Source organism: Lepidochelys kempii, chromosome 1, assembly GCF_965140285.1.
Source record: "Lepidochelys kempii isolate rLepKem1 chromosome 1, rLepKem1.hap1, whole genome shotgun sequence".
Lineage (NCBI taxonomy): Eukaryota > Metazoa > Chordata > Testudines > Cheloniidae > Lepidochelys > Lepidochelys kempii.
The window spans coordinates 140,141,332-140,148,005 of NC_136380.1; positions in this window are offsets into that span (position 1 = coordinate 140,141,332).

Below are 6,674 nucleotides of genomic sequence, written 5' to 3' on the forward strand. Positions count from 1 at the left end.
AATTCTCTCCCACAGTCGGAAAGGAAAATTCCATCCTGTAGCCATTAGGAGGGAAGGGTCATTGGCTCAGATAAGTGGTGTATAGTAGTTCAATAGGAAGGCCTCGGGCAGATGCTTATTGCCTAATTTATAGTTGGCAACTCAGTGTCCAGGCTGGTTTGACCACTCAACACAGTGACCTTGTTTGTCACTTTATAGTCCTTCCAGGCTAAAAATTGATCTAATTAAATTGCAAGCCGTTTCAAGGTCAGGCTCTCACTGCTTCTATTTCAAAGTCATTATGAGTGACAGGGTTTTAAAAGTTGTCACCAATACTTACCAGCTGAATTTCCACTCCCAGCACATTCCTTTTTCAGCACTACCTCACTCCATTTCTTCCAGTCTTTCCTGCTGCAATTTGGTTTGATTGTACATGGAGACACTTACGTCAGTGAGTTAGAATGACACTGATATGTTAATAAAAAGCTGTATTAGGAATAGCTTTGGATTTTAATAAATGTATTTTGGCTCATTTTACTGTGCTTTCATCACATTATCAGTCACGCTGTTACTTTAATGCTTTGCACTCATGTTGAGTTGGAGCAACAAAAATGAAGTTCTCAAAGTACTTTCTGACCACTTAATTAGGCCTCTCAACAGCCAGTGAGGTGATATCCTTAAGGCTATGATTTTGTCACGGTGGCCACGGAAGTTACGGAATCCATGACTTCCAAAGATCTCCGTGACTTCAGCCCACAGTGGCTGGGAGCTGCAGGGGAATCCCCACAGCTCCAAGCTGTGGTGGAGGGGGACCCTGAAACTCAAAAGCCCCATGGATGGTCAGGGACCCCTGCAGCTGCCCAGGGGCTTCCCATTTTGTCATAGATATTTTTAGTAAAAGTCAGGGACAGGTCACGGCTTCCATAAATTTTTCTTTATTGCCCATGACCTGTCCCTGACTTTTACTAAAAATATCCGTGACAAAATCTTAGCCTTAATTATCCCTATTTACAGATGAGACAGAGATTAAGTGACTTCCTCAAGGTTATGTAGCAAGTCAGTAGCAGAGGTGGGACCAGAACAGAGTTTCCTCCTGTAGTAATAATTGTGGTGCTATTATTTACATTTAAATAAGCAAGCCTGTTCCCAGGCCCATTAAATGTCTGAGCTAAAGAGAAAAATGTAGACAAAGGATGAGGTGCAGCAATAAGCAATAAAACCTGACCAGGACACTGATGGGGCGATGAAATGCTAAGTGAGATTAGAGAGGTTATCAAAATAAAAAACGCAATAATAGCAGGGGATTTCAATTATCCCCATATTGACTGGGTACAGGTCACCTCAGGACAAAATGCAGAGACAAAATTTCTCGGTACTTTAAATGACGGCTTCTTGGAGCAGCTGGTACAGGAACCCACAAGGGGAGAGGCAACTCTCGATTTAGTCCTGAGTGGAACTCAGGATCTGGTCCAAGAGGTAACTATAACAGGACTGCTTGGAAATAGTGACCATAATATAACAACATTTAACATACCTGTGGTGGGAAGAACACCTCAACAGCCCAACACTGTGGCATTTAATTTCAGAAAGGGGAACTATGCAAAAATGAGGTTAGTTAATCAGAATTTAAAAGGTACAGCGAGCGACTAGAGTGAAATCCCTGCAAGCTGCATGGACACTTTTCAAAGACACCATAATAGAGGCTCAACTTAAATGTATACCCCAAATTTAAAAACAGAGTAAAAGAACTAAAAAAGAGCCACCATGGCTTAACAACCATGTAAAAGAAGCAGTGAGAGATAAAAAGGCATCTTTTAAAAAGTGGAAATCAAATCTTAGTGAGGTAAATAGAAAGGCACATAGCCACTGCCAAATTAAATGTAAAAATGTAATAAGAAAAGCCAAAAAGGAGTTTGAAGAACAGCTAGCCAAAAACTCAAAAAGGAACAAAATGTGTTTTAAGTATATCAGAAGCAGGAAGCCTGCTAAACAACCAGTGGGGCCCCTGGACAATCGAGATACAAAAGGAGCACTTAAAGACAATAAAGTCATTGCGGAGAAACAAAATGAATTCTTTGCTTCAGTCTTCATGGCTGAGGATGTTAGGGAGATTTCCAAACCTGAGCCATCTTTTGTAGGTGATGGATCTGAGGAATTGTCACAGATTGAAGTGACACTAGAGGAGGTTTTGGAATTAATTGAGAAACTTAACAGTAACAAGACACCGGGACCAGATGGCATTCACCCAAGAGTTCTGAAAGAACTGAAATGTGAGATTGCGGAACTTTTAATTATGGTTTGTAACCTGTCCCTTAAATCAGCTTCTGTACTCAGTGACTGGAAGATAGCTAATGTAACGCCAATATTTAAGAACGGCTCTAGAGGTGATCCTGGCAATTACAGATTGGTAATTCGAACGTCAGTACAGGGCAAATTAGTTGAAACAATAGTAAAAAATAAAATTGTCAGACACATAGAAGAACATAAATTGTTGGGCAAAAGTCAACGTGGTTTCTGTAAAGGGAAATCAAGTCTTACTAACCTATTAGAGTTCCTTGCGGGGGGTCAACAAACGTGGACAAAGGGGATCCAGTGAACATAGTGTACTTAGATTTCCAGAAAGCCTTTGCCAAGGTCCCTAACCAAAAGCTCTTATGTAAATTAAGTTGTCATGTGATAAGAGGGAAGATCCTTTCTTGGACTGAGAACTGGTTAAAAGTCTAGGAACAAAGGTTAGGAATAAATGGTAAATTTTCAGAACGGAGAGGGGTAACTCGTGGTGTTCCCCAAGGGTCAGTCCTAGGACCAATCCTATTCACCCTATTCATAAATGATCTGGAGAAAGGGATAAACAGCGAGGTGGCAAAGTTTACAGACGATACTACACTGCTCAAGATAGTTAAGACCAAAGCAGGCTGTGAAGAACTTCAAAAAGATCTCACACAACTAAGTGATTGCGCAGCAAAATGGCAAATGAAGTTTAATGAGGATAAATGTAAAGTAATGCACATTGGAAAAAATAACCCCAGCTATACATACAATATGTTGGGGGCTAATTTAGCTACAACTAATCAGAAGACAGATCTTGGAGTCATCCTGGATAGTTTTCTGAAGACGTCCATGCAATGTGCAGCGGCAGTCAAAAAAGCAAACAGGATGTTAGGAATCATTCTCCATCTTATTCTCTATCCCTTTTTTAATATCTTATTGCCCTTATATAAATCCATGGCATGCCCACATCTTGAATACTGCGTACAGATGTGGTCCCCTCATCTCAAAAAAGCTATACTGGCATTAGAAAAGGTTCAGAAAAGGGCAACTAAAATGATTAGGGGTTTGGAACGTGTCCCATATGAGGAGAGATTAAAGAGGCTAGGACTTTCCATCTTGGAAAAGAGGAGACTAAGTGGGGATATGATAGAGGTATATAAAATCATGAGTGGTGTGAAGAAAGTGAATAAGGAAAAGTTATTTACTTGTTCCCATAATATAAGAACTAGGGGTCACCAAATGAAATTAATGGGCAGCAGGTTTAAAACAAATAAAAGGAAGTTCTTCTTCACTCAGCACACAGCCAACCTGTGGAACTCTTTGCCTGAGGAGGTTGTGAAGGCTAGGACTATAACAGGGTTAAAAGAGAACTGGATAAATTCATGATGGTTAAGTTCATTAATGGCTATTAGCCAGGATGGGTAAGGAATGGTGTCCCTAGCCTCTGTTTGTCAGAGGGTGGGGCTGGATGGCAGGAGAGAGATCACTTGATCATTACGTGTTCAGTTCACTCCCTCTGGGGCACGTGGCATTGGCCACTGTTGGCAGACGGGATACTGGGCTGGATGGCCCTTTGGTCTGACCCAGTATGGCCGTTCCTATGTTTTTAAGTAAGTGAGCTGGGAAATTTAGCATGTGCCTCTTCATGCTACTTTATCATTTTGTGTGAAGGGAGGGAATAGTGACAAGCATAGGGGTGTGTTTTGAGGAGAGGTTTAACACAGGGACTCCCTGCCCAGACTCTACTCCTGCCCAGCGTTCATTTTATTATATAGTAGAGCAAGAACCCATTGAATTCTGATGTGCTATTTATTAGGCTCCAGTGACTACAATGATCTAATCTGCTAAGAGCACAGTTCAGTTATTTACCACTAATCAAGAATTTATTTCACATTACGGTGCTCCCTTCACTTGCGAAAGGTGTGCGACTTGCATAATAACTCCATTTTTTTCTCGGCAACCAGACAGCATACAGAGCACTGTACTCTGCCTGAAGGCCATTATTAGCCAATCAGGGTGCAGGGTGTCTATGTCGGTCTCCCCTGTTAAGAGGTTAGATACATCTTGCTCAGTAGTCACTGTGCGCAGTCCCCCAGGCCAGTTGGCTCGTTCCCCTTTCACACGCCCACAACAGAAACTGTTGCCCCGACTGCTGCCCCCCATCCCACGCAGTCCCCTTCACGACCCATGGAGATCTAATAGGGTTTAAATTAAAAAGGGAATTGCACTTTCTGGGGAAAATAGAGCCAAGCTTTGCTGAGGTGCAAGGAAGAGCAGAGGAAGGGAGAGGTCTGAGATTCAGAGGGGTGGAGATCAGGCGCTGAGGAGGACATGTTTGCTGTGGACATGGGATGGGACAGGTGGGGAGTAGTAGCTAACAACAGTAAGAGGAATAAGACATTTCAACGTAATCATAAAACAAGGGTGCAATCTGCTAACTCGGTGGTTACTATCTTGGGCCAAGAAACACTTGGGCTCTCAGCCTCGTTTTATAGGTGGGCTACGGTTATTTCAAACAGGGAAACCCCATCAAAATTTTGTTTTATTTGCAATGTTCCAGTGGCATTTCGTTGCCCCAGAAACCAGTCCTGTAAGTGCTGTGCATGTGGAATTCCCTTTGGCTTCAGGGAGAGTTCTGGGAAGGCCATGGCTGGGCTCTGTGCACCTAGCATGGTATGTTAGAAACCTCCTTCACACAAAAGATGGCAAAACAAGACTTTCCAACCTGCTGCTAAAGAATGGACTTTCTCCATGGGGGGGGAACCCCCTCCCCCCTTTTTTTTTTAAAAGTTATGCTTGGGAGGCAAGAGGCCAACGAAAACATGACAGGAAACACCCCACGCTGATGATGAAAGGTGTTTCCTGTAGCACTGCAGCCGTTAGCCTATTCTTGCAAAAGAGCAGAAGTCTGCAAACTTGCCAGAGCAGCAGATAGTTCTTACATTTCTGATTTATTATCAGGGGCCTCAAACGAACCATGTACCACACCCCATCTGCCACCATGAATGAATAAAGCATGATGAATTAACTGCAGCAAAAGGTGTGTTCCACATTTTTGTCACATCTCACGTCCCCCCCATTAAGTAATATCCTGAATATATACAGACTTGTAAAGTTGTCGTCACTGGTGAGTTGTCAGCCTGGCCTTTGTTGCTGTTCTTTCTCTCTTTCTTCCCCCTTTGTGTTCAATTTTCCTTGAGTCCTTTGAGACTGATGCAGAAACTGTAAAAACTATTAGCCCTGAAGTAGCTGTCATAATCCCACTTTAGGCATAAAGCTGGTTGGGTAATGATTACAATCACCACAGTAATCTAAGGCCCTGTCTATCTCAAGGAATTCTCACTGGTGGATCTACAAAGTGTTGTGGGCACAAACCTGCTCTCCTGCAAATTGGTCCTTTGCTGCTGACTGATTTCTGCAGTCAGCTATGTGAGAAACCCACAAAACCGTTCCATGACACCATCAGAACATACAGTGTGATATGGGGCTGCGTTCGAGGCGGCAGGATTGAGCCCATAGCAAGAGGAGGCAGAGAGCATTGCAATTGGTTCCAGTGGGAGTAAGCAGCACGCCAAGAGTAGAGAGAGGGATTTTTTTAAACAAACCCAGGCTTTGATGAGGGGCCCATCCAATGTGTAATACTGCAGGTGCTTCTCCAGAACTGATGAACAATTTCAGTTGTGCTTCTTTACCAATCTTAATAACGGGTCAAAGTGCAGTGATGAAGTAGGAACCTTTCAGTACACTTTGGTGCGGGGCTCTGGCTGCTATCACAGGTTTACCTTCAGGTAGAAGGTTTGGGTGTCCTGACCTGACATAGGTAATGCAAGGTTGTATTAAAATGAATGGGAAACAATTGGAGCGAATGGTTGCACCCCACAATGGTGAGACGTTACTAGCTGGGTTGCCATTTATTGAACACACTTGTTACTGATCTGCAGGAGGAAATGATGGGGAGCTGGTGAGGCTGGCTGACAACAGAGTTCATTCAATTCATAACAACTACAGAGAACTGTGAGTAACCCAACAATAGAAGTGGGTTTGGTGATGGTAGGTAAAGTTCATCTTGAAAAAGGGAGTGTATTTAGCGCAGTAGAGCTCTAGGTCAGCCCTAGGTTTACTTGGCCCTGTATAAAGCCTATTAATATTATGGGTCCCATCCCACTTCTTCACATTCCCTGCCTCCCCAGCAATGAGATATGCTACTCCTTCTGGCTGACCTAAAACACTCACTTGCTCAGGAGGCTCAGTGGCCTCTGGTGACTCCTCCTGAGGGACTGGGAAGCCAGGAACTAGTGTAACCCACTGATGAGTGTGCTGCAAGGTCCCCTCTTTGTCCATCTACACACCAGTGCATTACACTAGAAACACAGCATCACCATCTATACTTACTATCTGCATAGCCCAGTAGCACCAGAATCCAA